This window comes from Pinus tabuliformis, chromosome 9 (genome assembly GCF_031772625.1).
Source record: "Pinus tabuliformis cultivar Carrire ecotype Pingquan chromosome 9, CPIR1, whole genome shotgun sequence".
NCBI lineage: Eukaryota > Viridiplantae > Streptophyta > Pinopsida > Pinales > Pinaceae > Pinus > Pinus tabuliformis.
In genome coordinates this window covers 1,426,262,683-1,426,277,374 of record NC_142307.1, presented here as the reverse complement: position 1 = coordinate 1,426,277,374, position 14,692 = coordinate 1,426,262,683, and the positions used below count along the sequence as shown (strand labels likewise).

The following is a 14,692-nucleotide window of genomic DNA, read 5'->3' as shown; positions in this document are numbered from 1 at the left end:
TTACCCCTCATTTCTATCATTATATGAGCTCAATAGTCTAATTATGACTCGATAAAATCTAAATTATGACCACAAGTCATGGAAGAATATTCCGCCTGCAGTTGGAGTGACGGTACAAAACTGCTTACCCGCTGGCTCGCTGCTGAAACAGAAAAGCTTTGCGTGGAGTGCAAGATGATTGGATATGAACAGTATACAGTTCAGTGGATCAAAACTGCTTCAATACAAGTGTAATGATTTGATCTGATCTGGACAGACGACGAAAACGGCTCCGCTCGATGAATTCCGCGTAATAATAATTAATGTTTCAGCGATGTGGTGGTCTGGCGGCGATTCCATGATGGCCAAATAAGTTGGCACATGACCCACATTTGGGGGTGAGAGTGGGACAGGTGTAAACGGCCACATTCTGGATGCCATGAAAGCACCCTGGGCCAGCTGTCAACGACCACATTGGGCACCGTGAAATGTATCCGTTGATGGGGCAGGTTGGGCTAGCTGTAGCGCCATTTCAAATTCAAAATCGTAACATTAGGGCATTTGAAATTGTAAATCGAAGACTGCAGAGTGTCATCTTTCTTGCTTGGGTGGGAAGATATTGCAGCATGGAGGATTTTGGAGAATGGAGGGTGTTTCTTGGCACAGTGGATACTGGAGAATGGTGATGGTGGGTGCTTGGGGGCACAGAGAAGGGAGAAGTGAGTGACAGGAAAGAGATTGGCATTTTGTTTTTTTTGTTTTTGGGTTGTTTTTGGTTTATGTTTCAAGCATGGCCATGCTTATCAGCTATTGTGTGTGTATGCGTTTTTTTTGGGTTAATTTATTCTGTGCGTGTTAAGTTTCTTTTGGATGGATTTTTCTCTTTTGGTTCTGGATCTGGATGAGAGGTTGGCTGGTCGTTTTCTGATGGTTTTTTCTCTTTTGGTTCTGGTTCTGGGTGAGAGGTTCCCCACGAATGATGCTGTGGGTGGGTAATGGTGGATGTGGACGGCTGTATTTGTTATTTAAGGCCTTAAATGACAATGTAAGTTATTGGTTGATGATTGTATTTGTATTTTTGAAACATTTTATTAATAATACTTTTATTCTATTTTGCTATATTAATATTCTCAGTTGTTTGGTCCTGGAGTGCAGGCAGAATCACAGCTCCAGATGCTGCTCACAAGAACTGCTGTAACCAGTTTAGATTTCGATAATTAGAGGTGAGTTTTATTTTAGATTTTTGTTTTGGGCTTCTTTCAGATTTAGCTTCTATTTGTGTTAGGGCTATATTTTGTTAATGTTAATATTCTCAGTTGTTTAGTCCCTGAGTGCAGGCAGAATCGCAGCTCCACAGGCTTTACTCAGGATCACTGTAGCCCCGTTTGGATTTTCATAATTACAGGTGAGTTTTATTTTTTATTTTGGTTTGAGGATTCTTTCAGGTTTAGCTTTCGATTTCTGTTTGGGATTTTTTCAGAAATTGTTTGCTGGCTATCTTTAAGATATTTGTGCATCATACAATTCTTAAGGGTTTATGGTTTTTTGTTGCCGGAAATATATTATAATTCCATGCACAGATTAATTCTTAAGGGTTTATGGTTTTTTGTTGCCGGAAATATATTATAATTCCATGCACAGATTTGGAGAATTTTCGTTAACAAATTCATATTAAGTTTTTCCTGATTAGCAAAACCAATAAACCCATACTCATAGAATGCTTATGATATTCCTCACCTATTCAATCACATATATTCCGCTCTAATCTCACTAATTCCTTGCTCTGTGTGCAACAAAACAAAACCAGACCTGGGGAACGCAAAACCCTCCTCACCTCAACTGATATTCAAGTGTTTTGAGGCTTTTGGCTAAAAAAAAAACACTCCTGTACTCAGACTTTCGAAAGAATTATCCCCTGGCTCTCACCTTCTATGGGTTTATTTTTATTCTATGTTTTAATATTTAACCCAATTTAAATTAACCAAACCCACCCATCGGCCATCAGCCTCCGATCTATTCGGGGAAATAGCCTACTGTTCGGTTAACCAAACCCAACTGCCATCGACCTCCGATTTGTTCCTGGATGTAGCCTGCCTACCCATATAGTCTCTGAACTCCTTTCATATCAATGGGTGGGTTCTCTACGGAGTTTTTAAACCTATGAACTTTTTTTGTATGTCACACATTCCTTCCCACTCCATATTTTTTTGAATTTCAAACACTACACTCTGTGCAACAAAACCTGCGAAAATACTGCGGGCAATTTCCCTTCGAATGTTACATCTGTCTAATTTCCCTTGGAATGTTGCATCTGCGAGCAATTACTTTTGCAGTGAATCCGCAGCTCCTTGCACAACAGTGAGGGATGAATGGTAGCTTGCAGTGAATCCGCAGCTCCCTGCACAACAGGGAGGGATGAATGGATGAGTTGCTATTGAATCAATAGCAGGGGAGGGATGAATGGATGAGTTGCTATTGAATGCATAGCAGGGGAGGGATGAATGGATGAGTTGCTACTGAATCAATAGCAGGGGAGGGATGAATGGATGAGTTGCTTTTGGCTAAAAAAAAACACTCCCGTACTCAGACTTTCGAAAGAATTATCCCCTGGCTCTCACCTTCTATGGGTTTATTTTTATTCTATGTTTTAATATTTAACCCAATTTAAATTAACCAAACCCACCCATCGGCCATCAGCCTCCGATCTATTCCGGAAAATAGCCTACTGTTCGGTTAACCAAACCCGACGGCCATCGACCTCCGATTTGTTCCTGGAAGTAGCCTGCCTACCCATATAGTCTCTGAACTCCATTCATATCAATGGGTGGGTTCTCTACGCAGTTTTTCAACCTATGAACTTTTTTTATATGTCATGCCTTCCTTCCCACTCCATATTTTTTTGAATTTCAAACACTACATTCTATGCAACAAAACCTGCGAAAATACTGCGGGAAATTTCCCTTCGAATGTTACATCTGTCTAATTTCCCTTGGAATGTTGCATCTGCGGGCAATTAATTACTTTTGCAGTGAATCCGCAGCTCCCTTGCACAACAGCGAGGGATGAATGGTAGCTTGCAGTGAATCCGCAGCTCCCTGCACAACAGGGAGGGATGAATGGATGAGTTGCTATTGAATCCATAGCAGGGAAGGGATGAATGGATGAGTTGCTATTGAATCCATAGCAGGGGAGGGATGAATGGATGAGTTGCTACTGAATCGATAGCAGGGGAGTGATGAATGGATGAGTTGCTATTGAATCAATAGCAGGGGAAGGTCTACCTTATTTAATTTATGTTATTTCAATGGATGAATATTTTGATATTTATTTGTGTTTTTTTTTTCATTAGCAAATATTGCTTCAACTAACTCTTCGTTTCTTCAACAATCTAATTCTCCAAGAACGGTTTCAACAACATACCAATAAATGAGTCTTGGCTTTTGATAGAAATGGGAACAATCAGTTACAGTCTTGGCTTTTGATAGAAATCCGAACAATCAGTTAGAGGCTTGGCTTTTTGATAGTATAGCGTAGTCTGAGCAATCAGTTTGGATGAAAACCATGTCTGTTTAGATGGAATTTAAAAAATTAGGAATGTTCAACTATGCCTCTGTATATGTGATAAGTGAAATTTAAGAGCATATCTACCTACATTGAGATACTTTAGCATCCATACTTCGTAACTTACTACTATGGGAACTTTAGCTCCTATAAGCTCTTGTTATCCAAGATCAACGTAATCCATATCTAGTCTGTTCCAGCTTCCTTCGCAGGCAGCGGAACATGCGACTATTTGGACTTTGACCCCTTGTATGTTAAATGACTTGCAATCAACGCACCATAGTTAAGGCTTCTCTCAATTTGGTTGGGTTCCATGCACCCTAATTCCTGCTTGACACTTCACATTCCTGACAACCCAAACGCAGTATGCTCACTGATTGTGTTTTTGTTATTGTTGGTCTTTGTTGCTGTTTCTGTTATTGCTAGTCTAATTCTAATATCATCGCTGTTTTTAAATAACATTGTTTATCTAATTTAAATATCACCTTTGTTTTCAAATATCCATTTCAGTAATGGTTATCTTTTATCATCATATTTATTTTGATTCTATATTTAATGTTTTTTTGAATATCTAACCTTGCTTATCTAATTTAAACATCATCCTTGTTTTCAAGTATCTCTTCACCGAAGAATATCTTTTTTCCATTAGTTATTATTTGAAAATAAATTTATTAATATAAATTTAATATTTTTTATTATGTGAAATAGGTACATGGAGGCTTTTGAGATGGATGACCATAGCTTGAAGATTTATCTTGACAAAGAGTACTATCAGGAATGTATATGGAGCATCAGAGTTTTGGACAATCTTCAACAATAAACATTCATGTAGTAATAGTTTTGTAATTGTAATCATAGATAGGCATACCAAAAAAACATATATTAATATAATTTTATTTCTTTTGGGAAGGGTTTCATCCCTTCCCACAACCTCCAAGGATAGCCATGGCCAAAGCTATCTTGGAGGAGTGTCTCCCTTTGATTATGGTTTTTTTATTGTTTCCTTCAAAGCTAGCCACACCAAAGCTGTTTTGGAGGAGTTTCTTTTTCTATTATGTTATTGTTATCATTTCATATTTTTTATTTTTAAATATGGTTCATAAATAATAAATTTTATAATAAAAACCATTACAAATAAAGAAGAAATAAAGCAAAATCAATGTTATTCTCCAATCCATATTTTACAAATTTAACACTATTTCATATTTTAAAACATAGTATTTTCATAAAGATAAAAATTTATTATTTCATACCCATCAACATTAAATATTTCATAAACTAAAAAACATTTACTTCACAACATTTAAATATTTATATACACATACTTCAAACTTTATTTACTTCACAACATTTAAATATTTATACACACATACTTCAAACTTTATTGTTTCATACCCATCAACATTTAATATTTATAGAAGTACATTACAAATTCATAAAAAGGGACATACAACTCAAAATTTATTACTTCATAAACATCAACATTTTATATTTATATCTATAATTCTAAATTTATATTATATGTGTTGTGTTGTATTGTGTTATATGTAGTGTTGTGATGTGTAGTGTTTGTGTGTGTATTGGTTACACACAAACAAGTGTATTCATAAGTTCAACCAAAATATGTTTATGTATTTGAGTGTATATAATAGATATAAAACTTATAATTTGTTGATTTTGTTTATTATAATTTATAAAAAACCAACTTACAATAAATGTTTTATTTTACCCCATTTTTTCAATTAAATCAACATTTAATATTTCATAAACAAAAAATAATATACTTCAACATTTAAATATTTATACAAGCACTATTCAAAATTTATTATTGCATACCCATAAACATTTATACAAGTACATTTCAAAATATACCATTTCATAATCAAGGGCATATACTTCACAATATATTATTTCATAAACATCAACATTTAATACTTTCATTTATAATTCTAAATTTGTATTATTTATGTTGTATTGTAGTGTGCTATTGTGTTGTGTTATAATGTGTTATATTTAGTGTTGTGTAGTGTTTGTGTGTATATTGGCTACACAAACAATTGTATTCATAATTTCAACAAATAAATGACCTTTAATGTATTTATGTTAGGTGGGATTTTGCATTTGAGTCTATAAAAAATCAATTTTATAATAAGTGTCTTCTTTTACTCTATTTTTTTTAATTAAATCAACATTTAATATTTAATAAACAAAAGGCATATACTTCAACATTTAAATATTTATACAAGCACTCTTCAACATTTATTATTTCATACCATCAACATTTAATATTTATACAAGTACATTTCAAAATATACCATTTCATAAACAAGGACACACACTTTAAAATTTGTTATTTCATAAACATCTATATATTTATAATTCTAAAGTTGTATTATTTGTGGTGTATTGTATTGTGTTATTGTGTTGTGTTGTAATGTGTTATATGTAGTGTTGTGTAGTGTTTGTGTGTATATTGGTTATACAAACAATTACATTCATAATTTATACACTCACTCTTCCAAGTTTATTATTTCATACCCATCAACATTTAATATTTATACAAGTTCATTGCAAAATATATCATTTCATAAACGTGGACTTCAAAATTTATTATTTCATAAACATCAGTACTTAATATTTATATTTATAATTTTAAATTTGCATATTTGTGGTGTATTGTATTGTATTGTGTTAATATTTATATTTATAATTTTAAATTTGCATATTTGTGGTGTATTGTATTGTATTTTTGTTTTGTGTTGTAATGTGTTATATGTAGTGTTGTGTGTGTTTGTGTGTATATTGGTTACACACAAAGAATTGTATTTATAATTTCAACAAAAAAATGATTTTTAATATATTTATGTTATGTGGGATTTTGCATTGAGTGTATATAACATATATAGAACTTATATTTTGTTGATTTTGTTTATTATAATTTATAAAAAACCAATTTTACAATAAATGTTTTCTTTTGTCACATTTTATTATTATTATTAAATCAACATTTAAAATTTCATAAATAAAAAACATTTAACACTTAAATATTTATACACTCACTCTTCCAAGCTTACTATTTCATACCCATCAACATTTAATATTTATACAAATTCATTGCAAAATATATCATTTCATAAACATGGACATATACTTCAAAATTTATTATTTCATAAACATCACTACTTAATATTTATATTTATAATTTTAAATTTGCATATTTGTGGTGTATTGTATTGTATTGTGTTGTAATATGTTATATGTAGTGTTGTGTAGTGTTTGTGTGTATATTGGTTACAGAAAGAATTGTATTTATAATTTCAACCAAAAAATGATTTTTAATATATTTATGTTATATGAGATTTTGCATTGAGTGTATATAACATATATAAAACTTATATTTTGTTGATTTTGTTTATTATAATTTATAAAAAACCAATTTTATAGTAAATGTTTTCACTTGTCAAATTTTTTTTATTAAATCAAAATTTAATATTTGATAAACAAAAAACATATACTCAACATTTATATATTTATACACTCACTCTTCCAAACTTATTATTTCATACCCATCAACATTTAATATTTATACAAGTACATTTTAAAATGTATTATTTCATAAACATGGACATACACTTCAAAATTTATTAGTTGATAAACATCAATATTTAATATTTATATTTATAATTTTAAATTTGTATGGTGATGTGTAATGTTTGTATGTATATTGCCTACACACAAACAATTGTATTCATAATTTCAACAACAAAAAGACTTTTTGCAATTTCATTAATATTTGTTTATTATTAATATATTTATATCATATTAGATTTTGCATTTGAGTGTATTATATTATATTTACATTTGAATTTGTCTATTATAATTTGTAAAGAAATCAACTTTATTATTAATAAACTTTTTCATTTCTCTCATTTTTTATTTTTTATTTTCCATATATCATATTTTAAATTGTATATGTACAATAAAGATGGATTTTCAAAATTTATTATTCCATATGTATGGACATGAACAAGTTCCAATTTATATGACGAATATAATTTATATTAAGTATTTTAAATTTTATATGTGTAATAAATATAGATTTTCAAAATTTATTATTTTATAATTAGGGACATGAACAACTTTGAATTTATATCTTTATATTTTGTTGTTATTTTTAACACTAAATTTTAACAAAAATAATGTTTAATAAATATGAATCTTTTGAATTGCCTTTCAAATTTAATGGATATCTATAAGTGAATGCACAATCAATTTTTCCAAATATCTACTTTACATTTTAATTTTATTCTTTTTAATCTATTCCATATTTTCAAAATTTTTATCTTGACAAGATAAATTTTAGAATTTCTTTTCAAAAAGAAGCATAGATTTTATAAGTATTTTAAATTTTATGTGTAATAAATATAGATTTTCAAAATTTATAATTTTTTAAATAGGGACATGAACAACTTTGAAAATATATCTTTATATTCTTTTGTTATTTTCAACACTAAATTTTAAGGAAGATAATGTTCAATAAATATGATTTTTTTGAATTGCATTTCAAGATTTAATGGATATCTATAAATGAATGCACAATCAATTTTTCCAGATATATTAATTATCTACTTTACATTTTCTTTTTCCATTTATTTATTTATTTACTCCATATTACTATTACTATTACTATTACAAAAATATAAGCCTTTTTAATTTGAGTTAAATAGATTTGAATTTGATTAAAAAAAATAAAAAAAATCTAGAAAGATTATTTATAATATGAAGCTACAACTAGTAGAGGCAAATACTTTAGGTGGTAAATTACAGTTGTTTTAGAATTTTTTATTTTTTGTTTCATCTATAATATTTAACTGTAAGAAAAATAAGGTTTTAGCCATTGTAGATCTTACAAAATTGGAAATTTATTATTTTTTAAATAGGGACATGAACAACTTTGAATTTATATCTTTATATTCTTTTGTTATTTTCAACATTAAATTTTAAGAAAAATAATGTTTAATAAATATGATTTTTTTTTTTTTTTTAATTTCATTTCAAGATTTAATGGATATCGATAAATGAATGCACCATCAACTTTTCCAAATATATTAATTATCTACTTTACATTTTAAATTTTTTTTTTTTTTTTTTTTTTTTTATTTACTCCATATTACTATTACTATTACAAAAATATAAGCCTTTTTAATTTGAGTCAAATATCTTTGAATTTTTTTCTTATTTGGCAAAAATGGACCTCTATAATTTGATGCATACCCATTTTTTTTATTCATTTTACAATCAACTTCACATTTCAAAAAAAAAAAAAAAAAACCTAGAAAGATTATTTATAATATGAAGCTACAACTAGTAGAGGCAAATACTTTAAGTGGTAAATTACAATTGTTTTAGATTTTTATTTTATTTTTTGTTTCATCTATAATATGTAACTGTAAGAAAAATAAGGGTTTAGCCATTGCAGATCTTACAAAATTGGCCCCCCTCCCCCTCCATAAGCTATGAAGAACAACTAGCTATTGCCTCATAGTATAATGTGTGATATCACTTAACCCACTTCTATCCTAGGGTGGCTCATTTAGGTTTGGACTTGTAGTTGCTGGTCTAAAGCTTGTGCTAGTAGGCTCACTAATGATGGAGGTCCATTCCTAAGTGGCTTCTCCTTTGAATCTAAAATTTCTTTGGAGGGCATCCATCTCTTCACCTTGACAACTTGTATTATTAAATGAACTACATATTTAATCCATTTCATTATTGATGGTTAGATATCCATTTGGGTTGTATCAACGTGGCTTCTCCTTTGAATCTAAAATTTCTTTGGAGGGCATCCATCTCTTCACCTTGACAACTTGTATTATTAAATGAACTACATATTTAATCCATTTCATTATTGATGGTTAGATATCCATTTGGGTTGTATCAACACTTTGAGATAAGTTGACAATGAGAATGCTTGACACTATTCTTATAGTTTTCTTAGTCCAAAAAATTATAATAAAATCAATTATTTGTGCTCTAGTGTCTCAAATAGGGGCCAAATGCTCAACAATTTTTTTATTGAAAGAGATGGAACTCCATAATTTTATGCATCTTCTTAGATCCAATTGTTGATAAGTGCACCAATTACAAGGTCCGTCTCTTCTCAAATGGAATAATATTTCTATGAATCAATGATGAAGGCTAGTCTTATCTCGAGGCAATGAATTGAGAAGCATGCAAAGGAGGAGACATCTAGCTTAGTAAACACACCTATGAGATCCAAACCAATGCATATACAACATTCAGTTCTAGGACTAGGGACATGATAATGAGGGAAAACAAGCCTAAAGTAGCATGACAACTCCAAATCAACTTGAATAGAATTAAATTGAACCCAATTCTTTCCAAGAAAATTATTATTCTATTTTCTTTAATAATTCCTCACCACTATGTTGTTATTGTTCATGGGCCATATGTGTGAGCTCTATGATATGCATAGAAGTTAATGATAACAGAACATTTTTGTAGTCTTGAAAGAGCAAGCAAATTCTATGGAAAAGAAAAAGAAGACATGAACATTCATAGGAGGAGAAAGAGACCCAAAAATGACCACCAAGTTCACTTTTATTTATTTATTTAAATTTTTTAGGTAGGAAAATTCCCTAAAGTAAATGGCCCTGTGTTTATCTAATACTACTCTTGTATGACTTGAATCACAATCAAATTGCACTGAAAATGTAAACCAAAACCATTCAATCACAAGGTTCACATGAGTAACTACACTATAACTTTAAACAAAACTCTTCAATTATCCAACTTGTGCCATTAGAGACAAATCTATGAACCATAACCATGGAAATGTTATATAATAGAACTCTTGTATGACTTGACTCACATTCAATTTGCACTCAAATAATGGAAACCAAAACCGTTCAATCACAAGGTTCACACCAACAACCACACTATATGTTTAAACCAAACTTCATTATCCAACTTGGGCCATTGGAAACAAATCCATGGACCATGGGGATGCAAACATGGACAAGACAAAAAGGATGAAATTCATTGCCAATGGTTAATCTCGGTTGAATGTGAAGACTTTGCTTATACCAAGTTCATTTTCTAATCTCTCCCTTCAATTTCAAAATTAAGCATGAAACATGAGGATGACAACTTTTCATTTCCATCACCTTATCTAGAGTAGCACATATGGTGGTTGCACGCACTAGATTGATTATTGTGTGCTTGCATCTAGCACCCTCATGACTTGGATGGAATGGCTAGTTTATGTAAATGTGTGTGACCACAAGGTCATTGTTGATTGCCAAGATTCTCCTATATACTCCCATTTTCGAGCCTCTTTTAATAATATAATGTCTACCTATTTCTGTAGCTATTAACCATCATTAGAGAAGAAATGATGGCTAGCAATGACCATTAATATTAAGTCTTCCAACTACAATTTACAACCCTCATTCGCAACATTCTCAACGTTTTTGTTGCGGTCTAATAGGGCATAGACGAAGGATTTCAAGGGGATGGTTTTTATCATTTCCTCAATTCTTTTCAAAATATTTTCTAAAGATTTTTCCTTAGGTGGCATTTTTAACTAGATATTGCAAAATGGGGTGGGAAACTCCTAGGATAGTGAACTCTTGCACTTGATTTTGTTTGGCTATTAAAACAACTTATAAAGGTCATGAATATTTGTATGGTAGATTTCCATGTGACCAAGTAGCTATGCATATATGAATACATTTTCATCCTCAACTATAAGGATGTATGGGAAGGATAATTTCTATCTTCAAAGACTAAGTATCTTAAATTAGAAAAAATGTTGAGAAGGATAAGGTCTACGTTAAAGAGCAACTTTCAAGTGGAATGGTAACAAGGAAGAAATAAAAGTGATATTGTGGTAGAGTTGAGAACTAAATTAAATGGTTTTTTTATGTTTAACAACTTAAATTATGATCAACTGATCCCCTAGACATGATCTTAATAGAAGAATCATGTCTTAAAGGAACCATGCTAGGCCCCTCAACATGATTTTATAACACATAGTAGGACAATCCATCCACCACTTCTTTTCGTGACTCATACTTAATTTTTTTGATTCAACTATTTCAAAGAATCTCTGCAATGCTCATACTAAATTGACTCTTGATTCCTGCTAAGAATGAGGTGATTTGCCTCCTACATCCACGAGAAATTCGTTTTTAAAGAGAAATTCAGTGATTGCACCGAGAGGCACTCTACAACCAAATGTGGAAGATATGTTGTAATGTCCTCTCTTGTTATGTTATGTAACATTTTGACTAAGTCAAATTACATCTCAAGACTACAAGAGGGATCAAATATCTTGAGGTGCAAACATTTTTTACAGCGAAAATAGATTTGATCCCTCTTGGAGCTTGGTAAATCCAAAGTTAAGATGGATTTATGCTAGAAGATAATAAAGAACTAGCATGGGATAATACCATATGTTGATGGGGCGGAAAGGATTCAAGGTTCTAAAGTTAAAAAGTAAAATTCACACATACATGATGCAGAAAATATAAACATATTCGAGAGGACGGTAAAATTCTTTTAGGTGAATGACACACAAAAATGAACACAAAGAAAGTGAAGGCTCGAGAAGATGAGATTTTACATGAAAGAGTTCATGAAGGAAACCTTGTGGACCTTTCATGCCAAAATGAAACAGATTCTTAGAGACGCCAGAAATGAGAGTAATCTTGTTTGGAAAGACAATTATATATTGAACAGTAACTCACAATAAGCAAAATCTAAGAGGATGCAGACTTTTCAATTATAAGGAAAATGATAAAATTGTACGTGAAGATGTTCATATTTTATGTTGAATTAAATCAAGGATAAGTTCTATCTTTCACCGAGGTATCCTATTGTAAATGGAAGATAAAAGTGAGTTCATAATGAGGAAGGTATACCTACCACAAATAATAAGATGAATATAGATGAGACTGAAGGAGAAGATTTAGTTGTAGATGAAAAAATAAACTCTCAATATAGAAAGTTTGATCACAATACCCACATTGAAGGATCATCAACAAGGCTTGGAAAACACCTATCAAGATATGCCACTCCATTTGGAAGCCAAATTTATTCATGGTGATGATGAATAAATTCATGGGTGGATAGAGGAAAAGCATCCCAAAGTGATTGACCTTGAAATTTTAAGAGCGATAACAACATAAACTACCATCAAGGCACAAATAACTAAACAAACATATCTTACTCTTACACATGCATGAAAGGGTAACTTACCAAAAGTAAACCCATCATTATTTATCTCATAGATTCATAGGAAGTTGCATCCCAAAGGACAATTGAGCCTGGATTGAATGACCAAGAATATAACAAATAATTGAATGTAGAAGTTAAATGTTGAAATAAGGATACACTAAGGTATGTAGAAGAGGACTACATTGAAAAAAGGGTCAATACAGAAAAAGAAGGAGAAGTGTTACAGAATAAGGATGTTAAGAACAAGGTAAAAAATACTAGACAAGTCTTTCAACCTTCCAATGAAAGAATCCACGAAGAGGTTATCATTGTTAGAAACAAAGAGCTATAACGACGAGTGAGGATAAGTGAGCCCAAAATCAATGATATAGTGGGTTATGATGATATATATGGAAGTGGATGTAGCACAACCTTGTGTCCTATGGAGTGAGCTTGCTAGAATAGTTGGAAATCCCAAGAAAGAATTAATGAATTAATAAAACTACAAAATATAAAATACTCACTTTCACTCAGTATATTAGGGGAAACATAGAAGGGCCTCAAACAATGGTTAGGTATCTATAATACTGGTCTATACCACTTGTGTGTCCATGTAGCCACCATATTGTTATTGTGGTGCCCCATAGAAGCCCACTATTGTTATTGTTGTGCCCTTATATTATTATTGTTAAGAGGTATTATCATTTGTATCATCCAAAAACTATTCATTTAGTTAATGTAAAGGAGGTTTACCCATTTAAGAGGATACTTTTTAAGTTGTTGATCTCTCTTTTTGTGAGCTCGCTCCATAACATTTGGTATGAGAGCTTTGGATTCTAGGGTTTTTCTCTTTCAAAGAGGACATCATGTAATTTCTGTTATAACTTTTTTTTTCTACGAAGCTTTAAAATCTTATATTACAGCCAAGCGGAGCAAAAATTGGGGTGAACTTTGTGCCAGAATTTTAGATCTTGGTTCACTGTATTTCTTGAGATATGGTCTGAAGATGTTAGGGTTTTTGCAGGCTCTAGAATTTATTCTCAAATAGGTGACCTAAGGAAAATCATCATAAATTATGTTTCTGAAATCATATTTGAATTGGTAAAAGGTGGATGAAAGTGAACGGACGTTGGGTGTTTGTGTGGCAATTATAGGGCCGAATATTGAAACAATGACACGTGGCATCATGTAGAACTTATCTCTACTCAAAGAGTCCGTAATGAGGTCAACATTGGAGATTTTGCATAAATATATATTGAAGAATCCAATATTAGTCTAAATTGTGGCATTGGAAAGAATATTCATAGGGTTACCACAAACCTGAATTTGAGACCTTAGAAATCCAAAATTACAAAGATACAACAATTTCAATATCAAGCTCCTAAAAGGTAAGAAAAAGGTGTGTTTTTAAGTTTTGCATAACTTTTGTTAGAAAAACATGTTTGAAGTGATTCAAAGGGAAAATTGAAGCATAAATATTAGTTTTTGGTTATAAAATTCCTCTAAAACAAAATAATTCTACACACATTAAGCCCTCAGAAATCTCTACTATGATGTATGAAGAGGAAGAATTGCAACATGATATATCAAAATTATGGGACCAAATGCAACAATTTTTTCTCTCACAAATAGAAACCAAAGAGGAATTGGATGGCTTAAAAGGCGACATGGATGGTTTAAAAATAGAAATAAAAGGTGACATGAATGGTTGAAAAGAAAACATGGAAGCAATGATGAATGTCAAGATGGAAGGATTGACAAAGTTGTTGCAAGGAAGACTTCGAGGTGGTGACAAGGTAATCCATGAAAATCAGGATGAGTAAAATAGGAATATGGATGATGGTTTTAGAGACTCCAATGTGTGTTTTAAGAACCAACACACTCCAAATATATATAAGAGGAAGTTTGATGGTAA

General features: G+C 31.1%; 1 long non-coding RNA gene across 1 annotated transcript; it reads left to right on the top strand.

The window, feature by feature from the left end:
- Positions 1-591: 591 nt before the first annotated feature.
- On the top strand, positions 592-4,486 carry LOC149153901 (uncharacterized). The gene is made up of 4 exons (XR_016262203.1): positions 592-1,024; positions 1,135-1,202; positions 1,317-1,384; positions 4,249-4,486. It is a non-coding gene; the product is annotated as an uncharacterized LOC149153901 (long non-coding RNA).
- Positions 4,487-14,692: the final 10,206 nt, after the last annotated feature.